The sequence below is a fragment of the Columba livia genome, chromosome 10 (genome assembly GCF_036013475.1).
Source record: "Columba livia isolate bColLiv1 breed racing homer chromosome 10, bColLiv1.pat.W.v2, whole genome shotgun sequence".
Taxonomy (NCBI): domain Eukaryota; kingdom Metazoa; phylum Chordata; class Aves; order Columbiformes; family Columbidae; genus Columba; species Columba livia.
In genome coordinates this window covers 11,562,058-11,587,752 of record NC_088611.1, presented here as the reverse complement: position 1 = coordinate 11,587,752, position 25,695 = coordinate 11,562,058, and the positions used below count along the sequence as shown (strand labels likewise).

The window sequence follows — 25,695 nt, the reverse complement described above, 5'->3', positions numbered from 1 at the left end:
ACACGGAGAGGACTGAACTGTGCTTCTCTGTCTTTATTTTCGTTCTGTGCAGACTTAAGTGCTATGACATTTGCCCTGTTTCATTACCCAGTGAAATCAGAAGCACAATGGATTATGTCTGTTTACTCTTTACTTAAGGCAAACCCTAGTCTCAGAAATAGATGTGATTAGTGCCAGGTCTTATGAACATGAAGACATTTTGTTTTGGAAGTGTGGAACAGTTTTTGGTAAACTGACGTACCTTGACTTCTCCATCAGCTGGCTTCCTCATGGAAGGAAAACCATCTGCATGATTCTGTGTTGAAAAGTTAAAACCATTTAATGTTTTCTGTATCACCTGAAAATGTGAAAAGATCCTGGGAAAATGATGTTGCCAGAGAGGATCTAAAAGTTAGGCCAATGAGGCAGGGATTTTAAAGTCTAAGTAGTCACTGCATTTTGCAAGTCTAGCTTCTTAATGTTTGTAGCGCAGCGTATCTGGGTAGTGGATGCAGCAACGTAGGTATGGACAGCCTATAGAGTTGACTTTGGCAGCAGTCCTGCCTCGAGCAGGACTGGAACGAATTAAATTGTTGTCTCTCTTCCTTATGTCAGAGCCCTGCAGAAATCAGACTGGAAACTCCTGGTGCTGTTGAGACATCCCGGGAGGAGGGTAGCATTGGCCAGTACTGGGTAAGAGTCATCGCTCCCATTTTTCATCTTCTTGGCAATGGCAGGAGGGGCAATGGCAGCTCTCCCTGGCTCTGTTATCTCAGCTCCCAGACAAGCAGGACACAGCTTCCAACCCTTGGCATCTTCAGTTTTTGTCAATGCTTCAGTAAATCTCCAGTCGTCTCTGGATTTTTACTAGATCTCTGATGGCCATGTTTGTACTAAACCAAATGTCTTTGCAATACCTTGGCAGCCCTGACACGGTTGAGACATTTCTCTACAGCTGTCTCCTTTTCCATTTATTTTCGGAGGTTTCCGCTGCATGGAGGCACAGGCCTGTTGCTTAGCTGTTGGTTGCTTTGGAAAGCAATGTGCTGTAAATATAGCATTTTACTGTCCTAGGACGAAACAGTAAGTCAATTCAGGGTTTGGCTGTGAGAGCAGGATTCAAAGGGAGCGTTCCCGTTTCCTTCTGAGTGCTCTGGGCTGGGCCTCTGCTGCACAGAACTCTGACTGCTCGATGTCAGAGCTTTCTAAGCAACCACAGCACACTTCCCTTACATAATAGAAGTGTTTCTCCTTACATTTGATAAGAAGTTTGGCATTTATATTGGCACAAATTGACTTAAACTTAGTTTAATCTGAAAATTATATCTACGAATTGCTTGACTTTGCATTACTAAAGTATCGAGCATAACATTGCTTTAAAAGAGTTTTGCATTTGCTTTCTTATTACAGGACAAGTATATTAAATTACTCTACCCTTTTCCCTACTAGTTTTCATATTTTTTTTCTTTTACTACCATCTTTAGTTTATAATACCTTTCTTTAAATTTGATTCTGTACTGTCCAAAAAGTAAGCTCACCTACCTCAATCTACTGGAGATGAACAGCACAAGTTGGCCAGTACATCAACAAATTCTGATTGCTACTGTCCAAAAAATCTTTAACCCAAATGATAATAATCCCCATGAGTGCTAACTGTGATTCGGTAGGGTGGTTTTATGGTTTAATGTCCGTGAATGTTTCTTTATGATTATTGTTCATTGCATTAGACAAAGCTACAAGAAAAGAAAAACACCCAAAGGTCAGCAGTGAGAGGGAAAACTGTCTGAGAAGTCCGAGTCCTCATGAAAATGATTATGTCTGACCTTCACCACCTCCACACAGTTTCTCTGCATGGAGTGCTTAAGAAAATGACTGGCAGATTTGTGACGACTGTCTCCACCAATCACTTAAAAATGTAGCCCTCTCCACAAAGGGATTACAGAAGTAAACCAGGCAGAAAGTCCTAGTGTTCAAGCACTCACATAAACCTGATCTGGTTTTGTGGTTGTGTTTGCTGTAGACTGCATGCAGCAAAAATTAGGAAGAAGGGCATTTGCAAAAAACGAGGAAAAGAGTCTTCAATGGTTTGAATATGTAGAACACTAGGTGTTGTGATGATGAATGCATGGGTTTTTTAGCAAGGGAGAGCACAAGGGCCAATGGGGCAGGGAGGACCACCCTCATTTGAGGTTTTCTGATTCCTTATTCTTTCCTCTGAAAATAAATGGCTTTTCTACACCCTGAGAGAAGTGTAAGATGGGGTCGGGGGGATTGGTCAGTTTCTCGACAGCACCTGTTCCTCCCTGACCAGATTTTGGCCGTTCCCACCGCCATGACTAAATGAGACCTGCAGAGGGTCGTGCCGGTGGGCAGTGCTCTCGGCTGACCGGGCGTTCGGTGTGTGCCCTGTCCCCGCACCTGCCACCCCACCGTGCGGGGCTGCTCCTGTTGCCGGGTGGGAGGTGGCAGCGCGGCTCCCCTGGGCGGAGGGCGGGCAGGGGAGGTGCGGGCGGGCCGGGGCTTCTCTCCCTCCCCGCCATCCCCAGGTGCTGCCCGGAGTAGCGCGGCGGGGCGGAGGCGCCGCTGGCTCCCGGCTCTCACCGTGGGAGCGTCGGATCGGGCAGGTGGGAGCCGCTGACCGGGGCCGGGGCAGGGCCGGGAGCGGCTCGGCCCCCCGGGGGAGGCGGGCAGCGGTTTGGGGAGGTGCGGGGGCTCGTTGCCATGGCTCCCTGCAAGCTCTGCCGGAGGAGATACTGATGCCAGTCACGGAGGGACCCCTCTTCCTTCTCGTGGGTGTGTATTGGGGCTGGGTTTGGTTTTTTGCCTTTTTTTTTTTTTTTTTTTCTTCTTTGGGGGTGGAGCGATTAATTTTGAGAACCGGGACGGGTCTGAGGAGACGCCGCTACCGCGATCCGAAGGTCCGGCTGCCTCCTCGCCGTCCCCCTGGGAACTGCCGGCTCTGGCTGCGCTGGGCTCAAGGTAACGCTGAGGGGAGCGGGAAGTCCACGAGCAGTCCCGTCCACCTTCGGGTCTGCCGGGTGGTGCAGGACGCTGGGACCGCGGGTGTCCAGCCGCGGGGCTGCCTCGGCTACCGCCTCCTCTCGCTCTGCCTTTCTACCAAAAGCTCTTTATTTATTTATTTATTTATTTGTTAATCTCTTTTTCCTCCTCCCTGTGCCGCACCTGGTCCCGCACCGCAAGCGCCGGGCTTCGCCCTGCAAAGCAATGAGGAAACAGAGCTGGGCTCAGCCCCGCGAAGGGGCGAGCAGGTGCCCGCGGCTCGGCGCGCAGCGCCGGGCGAAGCCCGGGGAGCCCCTGGGAAGCAGGTCCCGGCTCCCCCACCACGGGGGGTCCGGGGTCCTCCGGGTTCGGGAGCGGGTCCCGGCGCGGTGTGTGGAGGAGCCGTTGCCCGGGGAAAGTTTGCAGGGGGGTGCGGATCCCGGAGTGTCCGGGGGCGGCAGCGGGTGAGGACGGCGGGCATGGAAGAGGGTCCGGGAGGCAAAGGCATCGTCTCATGGGTCTTGGCTGGAGGATAGAGCGCTCAGTCTCATGATGTTTTAGGTGGGTTCAAGTTTGCAAGCCCAGATGTCACACATCTATGGCAAACACTTGTTTCTTCTTTCCTTCTTAATGATTTCGGAGAGTATTTTGTTGTGTTTTTTTTTCCTGCAATACCTATTTCTTTTTTCTTCTTCCCTCTGGGGAAGTGATGTGATTGTATTGTACTCCAGGAGAGCTGTAAGAATCTTTAAACCTCAGTGTTGTGTGCTGTGTGTTATTAATTTGCGTTGCGTGATCAGACCATCAGTGGTCTCAACTAGGTTTAGATTTTCATAGTGTAATGAAATTCTGTTTTCTAACCGTGAGGACACAGTAAATGTGAATAGACTTTTCATCTATCACTTGTATGACTAACGTTACTTTACATCTTATTTTTGGGTAGAAAGGAGCTAAGCTATGATGCCTTGGATAACATACAGGTATTCAGCCACAGCTCAACAGATATAAAGCAAATAAATTCATTCTCAGCACTACCAAACAATATTTTTGCTTGAAACACACTTGGAAGAATTTCACCAGAGACTTGGCAAGTGGCATTTGTATTAGATTGTCAAGGGTTCTTTTGATGTGACTGAGTTAAATAGGTGTTATGTAGCTCTCCCAAATACCATTCCATAAGCAATAAATAGTAAATATTACGAGTTTAGTTACAGGTCTGAGGAAAGGAGATTGGGAAAAACCTGCAAATTAAAGTGAATATGTAATTTTTTCCCATTTTGAACACATGCAGCATTTCCTTGTTGGAGCTATGCACATGATCCTTTGCCCACTGTTTCCCGTGATCCTCTGCTTGGCTTTTAGTGATGTGAACTATTGAAGTGCATGACTACTGCTGTGTTAACACTTTACTTTTGATTAAAAGTAATGAATTTTCTTTATCTTTAAAAAAAATAAAACCAAACCAAAAAACACCTCTTCCGATGGGTCATTAAAAATTAGAAAATTCTTCTTAGTCAGTTCCTGTGGTCCATACTTAGGCCAAGCACCTGCTATGAGTGGGGTCTGGCTTACAGAAGAACTAGAAGACCGGACTATGTTACATTAAAATAAGATGCAAAAGATAAGATACCAAGGCCTGCAGGAGGTAATAGAGTTCTTTCAGGAATATTGCACAATATATATGAAAGTATTGTTAAATATCTTTAGTTAAACAGACAAACCCCAAACAAACAAAAAACCCCTAAACTCTCAGTTGTATAAGTTTTGCTATGTGCAACACACAGCTTTTAAACCACCTTGTTCTCTAACCTCTTGCAATTTATGATTGATTTTTATCAAAAGAGGAATAAAATGAATTATGAATATGAGGCTGAAATACACTGTACTTCAAGTATACACACTTTGATTACACTTAACTCACAGTGTGAGTGAATGTAATTATTGTGGACATTTAGTATGTGTTACTTCGGTAATTAAATTTAATGAGTGAAAATATAACAGTTTACTTCTTTATCCCAAGAAACCCAGCAGATAAGCCTTCATTTAAATGAAAGATTATAGTATTCACAACATGTGTGTACCTTGATTGGCTTGGATTGTAGCCATCTTGTTTGCCAGTAAAAATATGCTTCATCACCTATGTTTGGATGGAAAAATGAAAATAAACATAGCTATACATGACGTGAAACCATCTTTTGGACAGTTGCTTCTGTGATAAGGAAGGATCCACTCCTTACCCAGTGGAAGAGGACAGGGACTACTTTAAACACTACTAATTAGTTCGGTTTATCTTTCATGCACTACAATGCTGTAGTTAGTTAATTATAGCTTTTCCCATTAGCAACATGTTAAGAATAATGAATTAACATATCACACAGATCAAAAGAACATCTACAAAGTTTATCTTGGAGGAAAGAAAGTGTTATTGTGTGGCAGGAAGTCCTCCTGGCTTTCCCAAAGCACAGATTTGTTGGAATTCCTGAGCTGGTGCTTCAGAGCCTGATGAATGACTTGAATTGATCACAAACAAGTGACACTGGAGCTCTTGGTTGCTTAGCAACCCAACAAGATGCCACAATTTCTTGTGGTATATTTGCCCAGTAAAGTAAAAATTCCATTTTGTCAAAGATTTTTCTTTTTTTTTCCTAGCACAAAGCCCACCTTATATCAACCTTAAATTAATTAAAAATAATGCCTCAATGCAGAGTCCAGGGAACAGCATGGGTATGAAAAAAAGCAGGAATCTTACTTGAAAACCATATTCTGGGGGTGATGTGCTCAGTGTTTTACAACAAGTTTCAATTGTCCTTTCTCAGTTAGACTTCCCTTCAAAAACCAAAATCATTAGTGGGACAAGGCAGTGTTAACAAAGACAGTAATCTACCAAATGCTTTTTGAACATCTCCCCTCATGCTGTCTTGAGATGTGAGATCCTGTAAAGTCTTGTGGATTTACCCCATGCTCCATTATGAGTAAATTAAATGGAACATGGGGTTTGATCGTTGTCCAAGCTACATCAGGGCAGTCTGCCACATCCTATAGCCTATGTTCTTGCAGAAGAAATTGTTTTTTTAACAGATCTATTTTGTGTAAGGAAACAGCAGATTTAGTACTCAAAGAACAGAAGGAAGATAAATGTTAGTGTGACTATATATACCCAAAGTACCAGTATCGGCTTTAACCAGCTTGAGAACTCTCCACCTTTGTGTTCATTTATCCTGATATCTTAGTTCTGGAGTGCACCTTGGAAGGGAATCATGCTGTCATCCCATTTCCACTTACTGTGCTTTGGTTTGCATTATGGGGAGACTACACAAACCAGATTCATTTCAGATAAACTGAAGCCAGAGTTTTACTTTGTGCATTTCAGTTGCTAATGGGCTTTTCATCCATGGTCTTCTGACTAGAGTTGAAGCGAAGCCTTCACAATGTGTGTGGGTGGATTTGGGGTTCTTGGCACCATTTTGCTCTGCTTATCTACTCCTTTTGAACTCTGCTACTTGCTTTTATAGATATATCCTTTTCCTTCTGAAATTGTAACCAAGAAAAAGTGTACTAGGACTGGGAGAACTGCAGGCTGTCATGGCATTTATTTTACTTAGATAGTAGTCGGCATTCTGGAAGATTTCTTCCTCCCTCTTGGTGAGAAGGAGGAATCCAGGTATTTTTCTTCTTTCCTAGACAGAGAGCTTGGGTATTGCATGATTTAGTGGTGTATTAGACTAGAAGATGTTGTAGCAGTGCCCGTAATAACTGCTGCTGTATTTGGGCCACAGTGAACCAAATCTCAACTCATTGTCAGAATTTCTAGGCTAAGATTATTATAGTTCATAATCTGTGTACTTGTAGTTGCCTTTCTAGGCTTAGACAGACTTGGGTAAATATTGTGATATGAGCTTGTTTGATTTTGTTGTGGTTTTTGGTCGTTTCTATGTAACAAGGTCAATGCCCAAAACTCAAGGTGGTTGTTTGTGGTTTTGTTTCTTTTTTTTTTTTTTTTCAGCTACACTCCCTGTATCTGTTTTATGCGTTGATTTATGTAACTGCATTTGCGTACTTATATGCTGATTAATGCTTGCCATTGTAATGACTGCCTCTGCATTATAAACAGATGAAGGTACACAGTAATATTTGGTGCCTTGGGTTTCTCATCCCAGTGTGTCCAGGCACTCCTTAAGGAGTGCACAGTGTGGAGCTGTGATGGACGTTGAAATGTGATATTTTCTAAGGTTGCAGCATTCCCTAGCAGATGTTTCCTTCTTCCTTCATTACACCTGAATGTATAAAACTCCACAAAGTGCAGATGGAAAAGAGTTTATCATTAAAATTAGTGTTTATTGTTACAGCTGAACTAGTGTTAGTTGTTTTGAGTGTGACTTCCGGTTGCAGATCCTGCTCTATGTAACAAGGGCAAGATTTATGTTGATTTCTTCAATGGGGCTTTTAAATGTTCATAATTTCTTTTAATCATCAATAGCCCTCTTTTTTCTCTATTTAGCAAGAAGATCGGTAATTTCACTTTTCAGGTATTTGTCTCCTTTTGCTGAGTCAGCAAGAAGATGGAATTAGAGGTGTGGTGGAGATCTGACTTGGGTTAGGGAGGATGAAGAGGAAACTGGGGAGGATAGGGATAAGCCTGCTTGGATTCATCTTTGTCTTTACTCCTGTTCTCCTGCACAGAAGAAATAGAAATGTCTGGATCCAGGCCCGAGCAGCTGGAGGAGGAGCCAATGGCCAAGCCTGGGCAGGGTTGTTTCTGTAAGAGTGCAGCTTTTGAGGATATCTTTAACGGATAGTTCTTGGTCTGGCTATAATAGCCAGTCTGTCAGCCAGGCTGAGCTGCCTCAGAGACAGCTCCACATCAAGCTCCTGACAGGTAGAAATGGAGCTTCTCATGGTGTCCCCATTTCATCCTCCCCACGTTTGCAAACAAGGAGGTGGGGAAGGGTGAACCTTGTGTACTTGTGGACACTTTTACCCCTGGCCTTCCCCATGCAGCAGGTGGCTCAGCACCAAGATGTGCCTGAAACTTTTACATCGCTCTGCGGATGCGCTTGGTCTCCAGCCTGGATGCCACTGATGCTTCTCTCGCCTGCCCAGTGATGCTGCTGCCTCCTCCTCCTCCTTGCTGGAGCCTGGATGGCAGCATGTAGGTTGTGCATTCACACCTGCTTCTGGCTGCTGGTCTTTTTTTAGAGGTGGACTGGGCTGTAACTTTAAAGGTGGGATGAATCAATGTGAACGGGGTCTGTAGTGCTGAGAAGTCTCAACACTCTCATGAATAGAAAGTTTAACTATGAACAAGCCAGGTAGTAAAAGCACAGGACTCCAGTTCCAAATAAGTGTATCTAAAAATTTCATTGAGCCAAAGTCCTCCCTTTCCATATAACTTAGTCAGATGACTTCAGTGCTTCTAAAAATCTCATTTCAAGTGTTTCCTTTTCTTAGGAGACCCTAGAGATGACTGTGGAAGGTTGGCAGTCACTATTCAGGACAGCATCCCAGCTGAAATTAATTGGTTAGGCAGTAATCTCCTAAAAGGAGTAGGGAAAAAGAAATTGCAGAATTGGGCCCATCCACCTTTCAGTCTGTGCCTCCTTTGTTGACTTTTCGAGTGTGACACAGCCAGTTCTCTGTCAGCCTTTCCCGCTGGCTGACACAGAAGAGGTGGTTTTGAATGCTGCCTGCTGTGCTTGTATGGCACTTGAAAGGAAGAGAGGACTGCCTTTAAGGGGTGTATTCCCAGAGCTTTAAAATATATTTGAAAAATGCATCATTTGGTTGTGTCGTGTGTATTACAGTATTAAAACTGGTGAAAACCTTGACCAGTGTTTCAGTATAAAATAGCTGGTGCCATTGCTGGATCTCCAGTGCTTGAAATAAAATTAGTCTTGATGAAAGATTGCTCAGCTTATAGGAAAAGTAAAATGACTATTCCAGGGCAGACTTGAAGACTTTTTTGTGTTAGAAAATAGCACAGCAATGCTTTTGGCTAACAATAGTGATTAACTCAATGGTGCTTTTATTTTTCTTAAACATAGAGAATACACCTTTTTTTTTTTTTTTTTTTTTTTTTTTAACTGAAATCAGAAAATTGCTAATAATGAAAGCTTGCCTGTAGGTTTTGAAACATTTACATTTTTTCCAAGAGCGATCTCATGGCCCAGTGTGGTCTGTCTATCACATTAGGATGGTGTGTGGTGGATACAGGTCTGTGTGCATGTTTGCACCCCTGCCTCTTTGCCTGATTTTGTTGGTTTTACTTCTTCATAGGCAAAACACTCCAAACCACAATATGTTTGCTGATTTGAGTGAACTTATTAACAAAAACTGGGGCTACTTCTAAAGTATTTTACTGAATAATAGTCCTGTACTTTATTTTTCATGGTTATTCTTCCGTATTACTCCACCAATGACTTTGTTCCAGTAGAATTTCATTATAGGGAATAGGTTTTAGAGGATTTCTATTTTGACTTGATATGAGTCAGAGAAGGTCCCAGCTGATCTTTTTGGTCATGAGACAGTTTTACAGCTGAATAAACTGTATTCAGTGCTTATTTTGTATGAGTGATGCTGAAGCATCAGTCTACACTGTAGCTATTTTGGTAATTAAAATCCAAAATCTTTTGAGATAATTATTCCTTTTGTTACATTTGAGCAGAAGAAAATAACACAGAACTGAACTACTAGTATCTGCAAGTACTAATGGAAGATTTTATTTAATATATTTTTAGGAAAGTAATAAACCTAATGCACTATGGTGACTTTCAGGATTAATATTGCACATGAAAACCATTGGTGAAGTCATGGCGCCACTGAAATAGATGGTCAAACTCCCACTGACCTCAGCAGGGTCGGGTCTTTGTCCCAAGAGTGATGAAAATCTAATTTACAACCTAACCAGTTTGAGAAATAGGCATAATGGCTCAGGTCCTTGACTGATACAAATTACTGTGGTTCAGCTGAGGATGATTGAGTTACACTGATTTACACCACCTGGGCTTCTGGAAAATCATGTCTGACATCCTCATGGGCTCACTGTGTCCACTGGTAAACACGCTGTAACAGGCTGCCTGCCCAGGCTTGCTGCAAACAGGCACATTAGGAGCTTTATAATGGTGTCTCCTATGAAGTGGCATATTCTTGTCTCATATTTTGACTGGAAACAAATAACCAGGAAACAGTAATGAATATTCCTGTTTTCTGAGTCATACAAATTACAAATGCACTGTAAGCTATAGAGCGGCAGTGATTAAAGGATTGTCCCAGCTATAGAAAGCTAAGGTATACCTGCTTCATTGAATTTACAGGGTTACCACTGAAATCCGCAGTAATTGTTTGGAGTTTGCCACCTGCATGACAAGTGTACCTTTCTGTTATTGACTGTACAAGGTTTGACTTATGCTTTCATCTAATTCTGGGATTTTTATTATCTCTGATTACCGTGTTGAATTGCAGCATCTGAGCCGTCTGTGTCTGTGCAGTGCTCAACCGGTGATTTTGCCCACCCTGCTGGCAAGTGCTTTTGGGCTAATGATACCTGCCCAGACAGTGCCTACCTGCTGGGAAACACTTGGGCTCACCTTTTCAGCTTCATGTTACATCCCAGGGAACTGCTGGAAATTGAGAGCTGTTTGAGCTATATTATGGCACATAGCTTTATGAAAGGTAAAGTGCAGTCGGTGTGGTGGCACCAAAAAGTAGAATAGCTAGTCTGGTTATGCAGTCCCTAAATGGGAAATTCTTATTTCTTCCACGTGTGCAGGATCCTGCCTTTCACAGCACTGCACCTAATTATCCTGCCAGCACAGCAAATTTTTCTGTCAGCCATTGCTCCTGTCAGGCATCACTGTGCAGTGAAACCTCGCATCATTCCCACTGCCTAACAAGACAAAAATATCATCTTTGGTGCATAAGAAATATGCCTCAGTGTTTATTAAAAAACAAACAAACAAACAAAACAAAACAAAGCAAAACCACAACAAAATAAAAAACAAAAAAAACAACAGGCAACAAACATCAAGGGCTATTCACAAATCTTATCACGTGTATCACAAAAAAAATAACAAAAAGAAAGAAGGAATAATCTTTCTATTCAGCAGATAAGTGGCATTCTCCATATAAACCTCTTCCACTGGCTTCCTCCAAAACCTTTTCTGTGCACAAAGCTCCTTCTAATGGGTGGTGGTTAGGCCAAACTTTTTATCCTTATATGGGATAGGGTATATGCCTGGAGTACTTACATTTGCAGTGTTAATTATATAATGCACTCACTGAAAAGAATAATATATGCAAACTTTTGAAGCTCAGGCAGTGGCAATTAATTCAGCCATTTATAGTTTTATGTATTTTATAATCCCCAAATCCAAATGTTTTCAGAAAGGGAATGTGCCCTTAAAAATTTAGTCCCTTAAATTAAGTTAATGTAGATTCACTAATTTGTATACTCTTTTTTTTTTTTTTTCCTCTGCCTGAATGAGGTGTTACTTCAATGATTGAACTGTAATTTCACTACAGGTAAATAATGTAAGACAGTTTATATTCCAAATGCTTGACTGCCTTAGGGTTGTGTGGTGCTAATCCAGCAATTTGCAGTGCACCTTTGAGAGGAGATGGTGTCCAGTCCACTTAGGATCACCAAGAGCAGGGCTGATTGCTTGAAAGTTCAATTAATGCGTGGTGCTAAATGTGCTTCTTGAACAGGAACTCGAAAGGATGCTGTGTTATGATAGAACAAGGAGCTCTAGAAAAAATTTCTAGCTGGATTAATATCATACAGATGGGTGAAAGCTGAGTTCTCCTAAATTTAACAGCTAAAATGTAATACTGAAGTATCTGAAATTGTTTTCATGAGCAGGCTGTGGTGATAGCCTTTGTGCTCTGTATTGTTTGAGATTTAACATCCCTGTACCTACATGACTTATTAACTAAGGTAGGTGGACAGAAGCGGTGGTAGGAGGGAAAGGCAAGACTGTTCAAAGGGATGAAATGTCTATTGGAAAAAGTCTTTTTTAGTATCTTTGGAAAAGAGGGTGATGTATCATACAAGGATGACAAAGTATTTTTGGCTCCATTATCCCATGTGTCTTGGTGTGCTACGGGAATACCAGAGGAACCTGTGTGCAAAGGGGAAAGCAGAAAGAGGTAAGGGATGATTATCTGGAGAGTTTGGCACCAATCCCAGAAAAATAATGGATAAGTTGATAGAGGACTGAATTAATACAGAGTTAAAGAATAGAGAGATAATTAAGGCCAGTCACCATGGCTTCCCGAAAAGAGAGCCCGTTCCTGATTGGGTGATGGATTTGATGGATGTGAGCAAATAAATATTGTGGCAGAGTTTTCTAGGTGTTAGATTTGGTATCTTGTGAAATTTCAGTTAAAAACAACAACAAAAAAATCCCCAGCAAAGCATGCAGTGTTACTAGCAGGCTTGTTTAATGGATTAAGATTTAGGTAGCAGAGCTGAAATGGTATTTTTCCCTGGAGATTCTTCATTGAAAAATGTGTGGGTTTAGTGCAGTTTCACAAGAATGAGAACTAGTCCTGAAACAGTTTAACATCTCTACCAGTAGTCTGGACACAAGAATTGCAGGACTGCTGCCAAAGTTGTGCGTAAGCAATATGTGTAGTGTAGAAATAGTAAGTTATATGGAGCAGACTGACCAGATGGCAAGATATTGCCTCTTTTCTGTCCCCACAACAGTCTGTGCCTTAACCAGTGCAATGGAAGAAGGTATCCTTGAGGACAATTGCCATGAAAGGGTTTGGAGGGGTCAGAGCAGATGAAACAATGAAGACGACTTCCCAACAGGATCCTATGGCTGAAGGACTAGAGGGATCCTTTGACACAAGGTTGTTGTCTGAGTGTCTGAGAATACTGGAGAGCTGTGGCTAGTTTTAGTGTCAACAGCTGAAAAAAAGTTTACAAAACTGAAGAGTCAAGAAAATAAACACAATATTGATTTGAAGAGAGGAGAAAATTCCCTGCAGTGAGAGATTTAGAGAGCTCAATCTGCTTAGCTCATCAGAAAGAGGATTGAGAGGGGAGTTGATTACAAGGACAAGTATTTTCATGGGGAAAGCATATCCAGCTTTTTAATCAAGAAGAGAAAAGAAAAAAAAAGAACCAATAGCTGGAAGCTGGAGACAGACAATTTTAAATTAGACATTAAACACATTTTTTTATCTGTGATTAAGCACTGAAATGAACTGTGATGTGTTCAAATAGAGACTGGATACCTTGTGTGATATGATCAGTCAAATACAAGTTACTGGATGTGATTTCCAGGTGATAAGGAGAAGTACAGCACCCTGTGACATACAAAAGGGTGCAAAGGCCTTAAAATCTGTGAGCATTGAAAGGGCAATCAAAGGACAAAGATAAGAAAAAGGAGGAACATACATGGGAAGCACAAAAAGGAGAAATAGAAGCACCTAAAGGGCAAAGAAAGTAATTTCATCTGGAGAAGGACCTTCTGTTTCTAAATATGAGAGCATATGTCTCAGCAAAGTGAGTTTTGGCATTGGAAACACCTTGATTGTTGGCAGAGCTGGAGTAATTTGTTTTGTAGTCAAACCAGCAATTTTGGATTCTATGCTTTGTTAATGATGATGAAGGAACATCTTTTTTTTTGGACTGGGCTTTTGGCACCATTGCCTCTCTGTTCTGCTGCCATGAGAGAAAACAATGCAATCAGCTTTGTTTAGATGTGATGGAGTTGAAGGCTGTGTCCTACTGAGGACATTGTCCCACCACAAGAGCCCTGCCACCATCCCCAGGAGTGAAGGGCATGTTAGGTATCGTCCAGGCTATGACACGACTTACCTGTTTAGCGGCAAGCTGCCACTGTGGTCTCTTGTGCCCTTACTTTAGTGACATCAGTGGTATACATACAAGTTTTGAAATAAATCATGAACCCTATATTTATATAATTAAAACCAAATATTTTGGGAAATCTTGCAGGGAAACCTATGTGATCTCAGCTGGTTTTGACGAGTACTCTGTGTGTGTGTATTCTCTTCAGTAGTTTCACCAGGTCATTGACTGTGTCTGTTTTCAAAGAAGCAGCATGCTATATTTCAAGTGCTCACAGTGCCTAACAACCAGGTAATAGTTAATTTAAATATAACATCGTGTTTCTTCTGTGGGGAAGTGCTCTATGGTTCATTCAAGTTCATGGTCCAGATGAATTCGTTGCTGTTTGTGTGGTATGGTGGTTGTGTTTTGTTTTGTGTGTGTGTGCGTGGTGGTTTGTTTTTGTTTGTTTGTTTGTTCCATTTTTTTTTTTTTTAAATCTTGTGCATCTCCAGTTATAATGGAAATGAAAAAAATGCCTTAAGGACGTAAGTCACTTTTTAAGTCACTTTTCTATTGTGGTAGCTCTTTAGCCAGGACTGAAAATCACTTTTCCGGAAAAAATTTCAAAAGTGATGTCTTATGTTCACACTAGAGAATACTACTGCGATTGTTATGTGGAGAGAAATAACTCACATATGTTATTATTTACAGTTCCACCACAAAGCTATTACTTTTGTTTAGCAACGTGTTCTGTATTGGTTTTGGATTTGAAGAGAGTAGTTATTTCAGGATCTTTTCATTGGAAATTGGCAATGTGTTTCCTTTGGACTGTTGAACAGAAACATAAAGTTTTTGTGACCAATTAGAACATCCAATTACCAGCAGCTCTGCATGGGTCAACTATTTCTGCCTCGTATGGCCATAAGCATTTTACTTTACCAGCGATACGGAGTAGCAGTTTTCTGACTTCTGGGCCAGAGTGTGGGTTTTTTTCAGGACTGTACTAGAACCTGGGCTAATTAGGGTTATATCCTCCTTGGAACTCGGAGGACTGATAAATTGTAATAAACTGTATTCTTGTGGAAAAAATATCATGCAAGAATGTCTGCACTACCTGTAATAATTGAATTACTGGACAGTAATTATTCCAAAATACTGTTGGAAGTATATTGACCTTGATGATCATTTTCTTTCTCAATGGGTATCTGAATAATTCTTTGCTTAAAGATTCCCTAGAAGCTGTTCTCAAATCAGAGCAGTACTTCAGCAGTTAACTCATGACATTGTGACATCCATTAGGATTGCAGAGAGGTAGGAATTACCCTATTCAATCCGATTAAAGATCCAATTAACTTAGAATCCTATCTCTGTTAGTAACTAATACTGGATGACTCAACACCCTGGGGAAAAAAACCTCACAAACCACAAAAACCCCCAACCCTAAACCTTTCTCCCACCTCCCCTGAACTCTCATTATCACAATTAAAGAACAAAGTGTCCCTGATTTTTTGTTTTGTTTTGTTTTTTCTTTCTTCTTCTTACCAAGCACTTACAGCTTGGCTTCCATTCTGAAACAAGAGATCAGTAGCCCCTTATAAATTCTTATCCTTGAGAAAGTATCATTGTTAGCACTTTAAACATCTAATCATTCTCCTAATCATTATGCCCTTTGTATCAATAACATTTTTGTGTCAGAGAGCTCATGAAGTTAATTATTGTGATTTTTCCTTCCCATTTTAAATTTGCTGTCTCAATTCCAATGTGATCATTGAAGTGACTATTTGACCTTGTTTCACCTGTTTTCATAAATCCTTATGTCTGTCATGTTCATTCCTTGAAATACTTTGTCTGTACATGAAATACTGCTAATTCTTTTCATTCCTTTCTTAAAGGGGCCTTTAAGATTCTCCTTGTTTTTGACCCATTTAGTCCTTTCTATTTCTATAATTTTTGAATGCCCTTTGAATGCAGTTATGCTTAGTGTCAAAGGTAGAAATATATTAGCAACACATCTAAATTGCTAATCTTGCACCATACTTAATTTTAATTCTTTCTTACACATTATGTACACAACTTCCCATCTCTGTTGCATCTTGACCAGCTTGGCCTGCTGTGCAGATGCTTCCTATTGAAATGATTTTTCTTTTTTGTAGAAAGAAAACAATCCAATAGAAAACCCATTCTTTTTCAGCCTTCCCAAGGCCAGGGGCTATTTGGTGAATTTAACTTCAATTAAATAAAATGAAACAAATCTATTATGACTCTCTGAGAAAGTCTGATGTTTTAGATCACAGGCTGTTTCTAAATATAGGGATTGAGAAGTAATGTCTCTCTGGGTAGATTATTCTGTAACTGTCTCCTGCAAGGTTTTTCACAGTTTCATTTGAACTGAGTTTCCTGACTGTTTCTGAAGAGATAGTACTATGAGTGGATAAAGTAATAAGATGATACACCGTAAGATAGATCTATATATATATACACATACACAATTAATTAAGTTGCTTACTAAATGTGTATGTTGGTATTGTTTAACCATCATGGTAGATCATGGAAAAGGAACATTTGGGATATGTATGTATCTAGAGCACACATATGTATTTTTTTTTTCTAAACCATTTTGTGCACTGAGCAATAGCTTTTGCCTTGAGCTTTTGAATCTGATACTATTTTATCTTCCCTGAAAATAATCAGAGTACCAGCAACAAAAGGGAAACAAACAAAAATGAAGCAGCTCAATATGGAGTGTATAAAATTTTTAGATTTATTCCAGAGACATGGATTTTGCAACTTGAAGTTACACACCTAGAGTGTGTGTGTTTGCAGGAGTACACATGTATGAGTGTACATATACCTTCTGTGTATAAATACGAATGTATGTAATTCAGACCTTTATCTTGTGCAGGCACATGAGAAGTGCTGGAAAACTCATATACTAATATTTATTGGTTCCTGGTATTTAACAGTTAAGTTTTATCACAGCTATGGAAACATGATTCAATTTCTTTCTATTTGGGGGTATTGCATTATTTGGGGGCTCTTCTCTGTAGAACAACATCTCCCTGTGTTTGGCTGCAGATACTTGCTGTAGCAGATGTTATGACTCAGAGCAGGCAAGATGATTCAGATTTTTTTTTACTCTTTTTTTTTTTTTTTTTTCATAAGTGACTTGCCCCCAGGCACGTTTTGACGTGGAAGATATCATTTCAAATTAAATGTGAATGTGGAGGCTTTCCAAAGCTACAAATTGCAAAGATTTCTCAGCATGACTAAAAGAAAGAAAGGTTGTGCATGCTGATAGTTTGCTGTACTGGGAGGGTGCTGTTGTGGTGTAGCTCTGGTACTGAAACCCACAGTTTGTTGCCTTGTTACAGATTTGGACACATGACGCAGTGTCCATGAGTAAGCTGCTTTGACTTATTTAATAACTATTTTCCTCTGTAGTCTTCATAAAGGCCAACATGGCAAAACTGTGTTTTTTCCCTGCTACCTTCAGGTAGGCTGGGATGGTGACTGGTGGTTTAAATCTCATTTGCCTTACTTGTTTTAAATGACCAGTTGAATCTCTACCATCAGTCAGGGGAAGATATTTTTAAGAAGCCAAAGAATTTGGTCTGAAAGCAGGCAATCCAGAGGATGCTTCCTGCTGATGCCTGCCAAAGGGACATGAAGGACTTTTTGTATGTACCAAGAGGTAAATGATTGCTTTTCACCCCTTTCAATGGGAGAGGTACAATGAGGAGAGAAATTCTTCTTAATTGTATGTTTTTGGTTTTGTTTTTTTTAAGCTGCTTCAGGAAAATTAATGGAGGAAGCATCTATAGTCCTGAATGTCGTCACATGAGTTGTTTGTGTCTGGGATCTGTGTATCTCTTTCTTCAAATGATCTTAATACTCCTGATCTCCAGTATTTTAAAGTTTTTCCTGAGTTTAAAACTGTTTCTTTCTAATGAAATAAAGCAAAGAGAAATCCTCCATTTCTTGCCTAGATCTCTAGATTTATGGCACGGTCATAACAAAGGTCAAATTTGCGTTGTTTGAAGCTAGTAACCTTTGAGTGGGTTCTGGCTTTCTGAGGATGTTATCTGCCTTCTCAGAGTTTTTCATTCTTTCCACCTTAATTCTCCTTTTCACCTCTATTCCAGTTTTTTGCCCGTGTTTCATCTCTTTTTCTACTTTTCCCTCTCCAGTCTTTCTCACCCCATCACTGCCGGGTCTCAGGGCAAGCATTCTCAGGCATGAGGTATTTCTGCAGCCTCCAGGACTAACCGGACCATGGCGCTTTGGTGTTAATGTGACATCAGTAAAAGGAATGATGCTGATCAAGAGCTGCTTTCATCTGTGTGGGACTTCAATTGGCATCTGTCAATTCACACTTCTCTTGGAAAACTGGTGGAATTGTGGAAATTTGTATGGAGTCAAGATCTGTCCCTCATCCTAGGCTGCATTAGCCTCAAGGTCTGTAGCATCTTATGGTCCCCTCAGCGAGATGCGACCTGAGTTTCTTTTGTGTCACTGTGTTCGCAAGGTTTTTCCTTCTGTGCTGAGAATACAATGTAGGGAAAGAAGGGGAATGAACTCTGATAGCTTTAACGCGTAATAAGTCTGATGTCCTTGGGGAGAATGGAGATTAAAGAGCCAAAATTCTCTAGGAGATTGTCACTTGGCTAATGATGATAGTAGCCTATGGCAGTCAGGGATGATATGGCTGATACTTAGCAGGGGTTGTGAACCAATTAGTCTGCTCAACAAAATACTTGGTCCATTGGGTGCAAATGTTAAGAATATTTATAAGGCTGGCAATGAAGTCAGCTAATCAAAACTGGAGAAAGCTACTTAAGAGGCTGTCCCAGGCTCTGTAGAGGCTCTGAGATTACACAACTGACAAATAAACAAATGCTTGTCCGTGTAAGTATTAGGACTTAAAGATTGTATTTGAATTCTTTTTCAGTTTCAGTTTCCCAGCATTGTAAAATCAATTAGGGGTGCATAAAGCATGCCAGAGGCTGTTGCCCTGTGGAGACCTGCCTTCAGTAGTGGCTGTCCATGGGTTATCTCCTCCAGGCTGGCTTCCTCCAGTTTTGCTTTTAGTGTGTCTCAGATAGTCCAGGCAGGAGCCCATTTCCATGGTGGCAGAGGATGTCATATAAGCTGGCCAAGGTAAAATGGAGGCAGCACAATAATAATTCAGCATATACTAGCGTGTTGTTTTGCATCCATTAACTGCATAAGATCTTAAGTATTGCCATTAACTTGTTAGCCCAGGGGTGTCAAACTCATTTTCACTGGGGTCCACATCAGCCTTTGAAGATGAGTAATGTTGTAGGAGTGGTTACATTTTTACAGTCCTAAAATTACTTTTGGCCCTTTGAAGGCAATGGCGAGGCTGATGTGGCCTCTGGTGAAAATGTTTGACATCCCTGCAGTTTAGCCCATTACCTCTTTAACTTGCTAACTTGCTACAGTGTGAAACTATTGTAAATCAACATTGGTATCATAGCCTGGCCCATTATATTAGTAATGTCCAGTCTATTCTATTAGTGATGTAGAGAGTTGGTACTTATATAAGGTCTAATAGTAGAATTGAAGAAGAAACGCAGTAACTAATCTATATTTACGGAGAGGCTTTAAGGTTTATAAAGTTTTCTTTCTTGACTTGTTCATTTATTTGCACTTCATGTGAAGTGCAATTAACAAAATAATTTTTCATTTTTTTGCCCCTCTAACTTAAGGCATCTCTTAGCAGAACCACTTCTTTTAAACAGAGAATACAATGAGAAAAATCCACAGGCTTCACTGGCAAAGCTTTTTGAAACCTGAGAATATCGATTCCTCAGATTTAACACATAAATGTGGTTATACATGTTTTTACAGAGAATCTGCAAATAGAAGAACAGCTTCTAACCCTACCACTAAGTTTCTGAACAAAATATTCTGCTTTGCTATTTTACAGATGTTATTTTACAGCAAGCAATCAGTATGAAATACAGCCATTTTGAATTTGGTGCTGAAGGTGTTTTTCTCCAGTTCTGTTTTGAAAAATCAAATGTTAAACTGGGCCATTTATTGTATCTGGCAAGCTCTACACTAGGTCTTTACTTATAGAAAAATAAAATATTAATAAAAGTCAGGTTGCAGATTGTTCTGATAAGCACTGTAATTTTATTTATTATTATTATTGTGCTGTGTTTTTCTTTTTTGGCTCCCTGTGTAAAAGCATTCTTTATGCTGCTGCTATTCTGGCTGCAAGTTGTTTTAATATACAGATGTTATTTCTGATGAAGCTTATCTATTGAAAATGGCATAATGTCGTCTTTTGATCCTGAGAAGCGCAATGAGTATTGGTACTGATAATTGCGTTAATAGCTTTTTTTTTTTTTTTCTTTTTTTTTTTTTTTTTTTTTCCCAAATAGGTATCAGAGACGCAACATACTGGCAGTTAAATGGGGTAAAAATGGTCTTTTCAAGAGGAAGATCCAAGTCTGTGGGTACTCTCTGGGGATCTCATTAAAGCACACTTTTCTTAATATACTGTACTGCAATAACAGCTATCAGAATCGCCACAGTGTGGTTTCCTGATAGGTTAGTTACACAGAATGAATTGTCTCATTTTACAAACAACCAGTACAGTGCACATTGATTATTTATTTATTTATTTTTAGTCTGTGTTGCTCTCATGATTTCTGCTTCATATTCTAAGATAGTGTTTACAATCTATCTTCTATTTATACCACTTTGTCATAGCACGTGTTCTATAGGAATAATGATTTACTCTTATAATTCTTTTTTTTGTCCTTCCATATGTAAGAATTGCAGTTAATGTAAACAATAAATTTTTGTATAAAGGGTTTTAATAAATACAAATAAAAGGATGCATCAGAAAAGCAAATTCAGATTTTATAAGGCTTCTGTGGTTTAGATGCTCAAGGGACAAGTCTGAATGAGGAGAGGGACAAATCTGAATGAGGAGAGGGGATTTTCCTTGTTCTCAGAGGTCAGCTTACTGGTTTGTCTGGTATGGGAATAGCAAAGGGAAGGTGAGCCGTGCACAGAACAAAGGACTGGCACATTGCAGTCAGTTGGTACTAAAGCGTATACAAATGTATTTGGATAAAATCTCACAGGCTGTGTTGAGAATTTGGCTTGAATGGGATTTTAAGCGTATTTGGAGGCTTCCTTTTAAAAATGAAGTTCTTGAAACATAATTTGCACACAAACAGAAGTCTTCTGTCTTATTGCCTGTGTTGTTTAGCCATGTGAGAAAGGTGAAGTTATACAGAATATTCTTGAGCTTGGTTTGGACAGGACAACTGCTAAAACAACTGCTGGTCTTGAGTAGCTGCTAAAAACTGCCTCCAGCTTGACTCATCATTGCTGCTGTCCTCTGGAGGTGACTCTCCTTCCCAGACCTGCGCAAGCTTGGGCAGGGCAGGGGGAAGAGGATGGGCTCGTGCTGATTCCTCACCCTTGGACCCGGCTCTGTTCCTGCAGCCCGCTGATGTTTTTACCTTGAGGAATGGCTTCGCTCTGCAAAGACCACTGCAAAATGCAAACATCCCTGCTGAAACTGGCTATTCACTTGAGATCAACATGTTGGCTGGAGGAACTAGTGACTGTATCCTCAGCTACTGTAAAGTGGAGAAGTTAGACGAACAGCTGAAATAGCTTTCTCCACTGAGTCTGGGAGCAATATGGAATGCAGGGTGTGAGCATGGGCGAGATGTGAGCTGGAAGGCACGCAGGAATGCAGAGGCAGCCAGAAGAGACGTAGCCTGAGGAAGTTGTGCAGAAATAGAGAACAGTCCTGACCCAATTGTGTGCATTTGTGGATGTTTGGGTACCCGTTTTCTTGGTGTGGTGATTGTTTATTACAACATCTCCTGTTTCTATAGAATGAAGAGCCGGTTGGAGGAAGGAGGGAGGGAGTGATGAGGAAGATGAGCAGGTCCTTGTCATTCCAGTTTCGACTTCAGGCAGAGGGGGTACTCCAGCTGGGAGTGAAAGGATGCAAAATTGAAACACTTTGATTTATGCAAGTGAGGTTGCTAGCTCAGTGACAGGACAAGTCAGAATAGCTTATTTAGAGATACGGGCGAAAACCCAAACCAGCAAAACTATTTGCAAAGCATGTTGTACTTTGGAAGCTATGAGTTTGTCAACACTTGAATTGTATCTTTCATTTCTCATTTACACACATGAGACATTCTCCAGTTGAAAACCATGACTTTTCCTTTAAGAAGTGAACAGTTTGGACAATGCTGCTATCCTTTGAGTGCTGTGTCCCATCCTGGCACCATTGGTAATGTGTATGTTGTTCTTGTGTCAGTTGTTATCTCAGTGTTGACACAGTATACTAAATAACACTTAAGCAGGTCTCTTTCCATTAAAAGATGAATTCCTGACACAATTAAGTCAATGGGGCTTTTGTCACTGACTTCAATAGGCCTCAGCTTCCACCTCATGACTCCATGGGAAGAAGAATAAATTGCTGCCAAAAATGCAACTGTCTCTGACATCCAGTGGGAAAGGGTAATTAGCAGTCAGTCATAGAGCTGCCATTGTGGTTGTCTGATGAATAATAGAAGCGAGTAAAAGTGATATGTTGCCTTCCAAGTGGGTAAAGTGATTTTAGCAGATTAGCATGAGCATAGGCAGCCAAGAAATATGGTATGAAAACCAAGTGTGAGATGAATTCTAGACAGTAGACATCAACTTTTTTGTCTGTCTGGACTCGGAAATGTACTATGTAGTTTTATGTAAACATCAAAACAGAAAGATGTTTGGGATCAAGAAGACAAAGTCTTGTGTTATCTTGTTTGTTTGTTTGTTTTTGTTGTTTTTTTTTTTTTTAATCGATTTAATGTTCTTAAAAAAACATGAGAGAGATTTCAACTAAAATTCTTCTTCCTTTGTGCTTCTTGTCAAAAATACTTTTTGAACTGGTTAGAGCATGGTTGGAGCTCTGTGGTAAGGATGATGGTACAAGGGTGAAGGACAATGCTTTATGGGTGTGTGCAGCTTCCATGTGTTGAGGAAATACTGATTTCCAACAGAAAGATGGTTAGACCAGCTGGTGTGGTGGGCTTCTTGAATGAAACACAAAGATAGGTGCTGGATTTGCAGATATATATCCTTGAGCAAAGCAAGCAACAATTATAGTAGAGAAAAGAAAACTCAATGCAGTTTTAATCATTAGTTTCAGCTTGTAGTTGGTCTTAACACTTTGTGCAGCTTTGTGAGAGCATAAAGACAGCACTGTAATGCCATAGCTTTTAACTAAGCCTGTTTATGTATGGTGATCAGCGAAGCTATTGACTTCATATTCTTTCATGTTCTTTATGTTCCCTTCTGTTTTGATGTTATCGTACAGTCATCTTAGCTACGTATTAAACAAGAGACTACTTCAATATAAAATGATCAAAGGGGTAAGGGAACACAGGGCCATAAAGAATATATGGAGAGCTCTGAGAGAATGGTGTGTTGAATTTAAAGGCTTTTTCAAGCTGCTTAATTCTTGCTTAGATTTCTGGTGCCACCAATAGGCAACAGTCCCTTTCTTTAAATCTTTTACTAAGGACTGACTGACAGAATCACTGTTTTACATTTACATGGGGTTTAGAGAGTAAAAGGCCACCCTGAAGGTCAAGACCTAAGAGATTTCCTCTAAGAGCTCATTGATTCTACTAGATTTTTTACTTGAAAAAAAGACCACTCCTTCCTAGATCTGTGGCTTGGATACAAGTGCCTTAGTATGAGCCAGCACGGAAAGCAGGAGCAAAAGTGTAAGTGCAGGAAAAAAAATAAAGATGCTGTGGGGCAGACAGACGATTTCAGTCTCTTGCTTGTACAGTTCAAACTGGTGACATTATTAGCTACTGGTACATGAAAAAATAAAGTATTATTTTATTGGTTTCAGAAATGGTTTATATTAACAGTAACATTTGGCAGAATAAAGATTTATGGTCGCATCCCCAGCTTGAGTAAACAGGCAGAGGACCTCTGCTTGTAATGGGAATAGAAGGGCTCGCTGCAGCTGAGGATCCAGGCTGTAAATACTGTAGGTCTGGTTTTCCTTACAAATATACATGAATGCATGGTCACTGTGAATGCATATGTATGTAACTGTCTTTATTTTGCACAAAAATTAAGACAAGCATGTTTTGCCTCTCTAACCTCATCATAATATTGGCTTTGTAAGTTGCCCAGTGCTGTGGTAGTGATTAGCAAAATGAATCTGAAAACCTGCCCCATAAGCAAACTCTGTATTTGCGCTGTTACCTACTCCTGTGATATTTCAATCTGATTCATTAGAAAAATTAGCATTTTTATGGACTAATTAGGGGAAAATGTTGCTTGTAGTCTTTCTGATATACAGAGATTTTCACAGCTCAGTAAAGCTAAAAAGAAGTGAAACATTTGTGGGCTCTTTTCTCCCTCCCCCAAAAAAGAAGAAAAGCAAAAGGATTACTCAAATTAACTCAAAAGGTCGGGGAGATTTGAATTATTTTTTTTTTTTTTTAAAGGGGGAATTATGAGAAGATTAGATTACTCTACTATTGGCAGTTTGTACAGTTTTTTGAATTCAGAATTCCAGATCTCTTTCAGCTGTTTTGGTTCTTCAGGCATAAACATATTTTAAAAGCTGTCAATCAGTCACCATATTTTTTTTGTGACGGTTGCAAAATGAACAGTAATGAGAACGAATAGTAATGAGTCCATTATTCAGTATCTATAAATACCAATTGATTTTAATTCTTAAGTTTATCTATATTTCAATTGACATTTTATTTTTTCTCTTCTTTTTAAAACCAAACTCAGGTTTTACTAGAACATAGCTGTTTATTCAAACATGTCTTAGTTTTTCTCATGTTACACTAATGAACCATTTCCTTTCCAAGTTTAATTCTAAATATGCATGTGTGTCACTTGCTCCTGCTCACATTCTCCATTTGCCAGGAGGATTAAGATAGGTGTCTGTGACTAAACATCTGAGGTCATCTTTTTGCAAGGGGACTATTCTTTCTTCTCAGAGGATGGAATACCATTATTTTAATCAATGCAGGCATCTCCTCTTTTGATTGTTATGTTTTCATAATGATCTTGACTTACAGAAGCACAGAGCAATGAACCCCTCATTTTAGGTTTCTGTGTGGAGAAAGCAAAATCTTCTCCGTGCACAGAGGGTAGAAGTTCAATTAGGGATTTTAGTGTCATGGGAGGTTAATCATGCTTTAATTGGCTCCAGCTGACTGGCTTTTAGACCATGATATTCCTCAACTGCAGTGGGATATTTCTCAAACATATGGAATTTTTAATTGCATTTGGAAATGGTGCACAAATTCACAATAATTATTTCCAAATGATACTTTAAAAGGGAGTACCTTATCACAAATAAAAGTGAAGGAAAAAACACTAAAATTGTAGAATAGTTTAAGTTGTAAGGGACCTTTGGAGGTCATTTGATTCAACCTCCTGGTGAATGTAGCCATGACTGAAGTTAGATCAGGTTGCTCAGGGCTTTGTCCAGTTGAAAACAGTAGTTAATCTCCTCCAGGGTAGACAACACGGTTCTCCCAGCATCTTCTCATAACTTATGTGGTGCAGCCACCTCATCATCTTGGTGTCCTCTCTGCTGAACTTTTGCCAGTTTGTCAGCGTCTGTTTTATAACAGGGAAACCAAAACGGGATGTTCTGTTCCAGATGCAGTCTCGCAAGTGCTGAATAGAGAGTAATTGCTGTCCTTGACCTACTGGCCGTGCTCCTGTGAATGCAACCCAGCATGTGGTTGGTGTTCATCACTGTCACTGCTGACTCCTGCTCAACCCCCTGGCTGTCTTCTCTAGAGCTGCTTTCTGCACTGTGGGTTTCCATTTGCAGAGCTTCATGTCTGCTTTGGCTGCAGGTTGTAAGCTTTCTG

General features: G+C 40.3%; 1 protein-coding gene across 18 annotated transcripts in view; it reads left to right on the top strand.

Moving 5' to 3' along the window:
* Positions 1-2,475: 2,475 nt before the first annotated feature.
* Positions 2,476-25,695, top strand: part of CHL1 (cell adhesion molecule L1 like) — a 135,937-nt gene continuing 112,717 nt past the window's right edge. For 5 of the 18 annotated variants that reach the window (XM_065075352.1, XM_065075347.1, XM_065075351.1 and 2 more), the window contains exon 1: positions 2,746-2,958. The gene's annotated coding sequence lies outside the window, so the exon portion shown is untranslated. The other 13 variants (XM_065075344.1, XM_065075353.1, XM_065075336.1 and 10 more) reach the window with 9 other exon arrangements.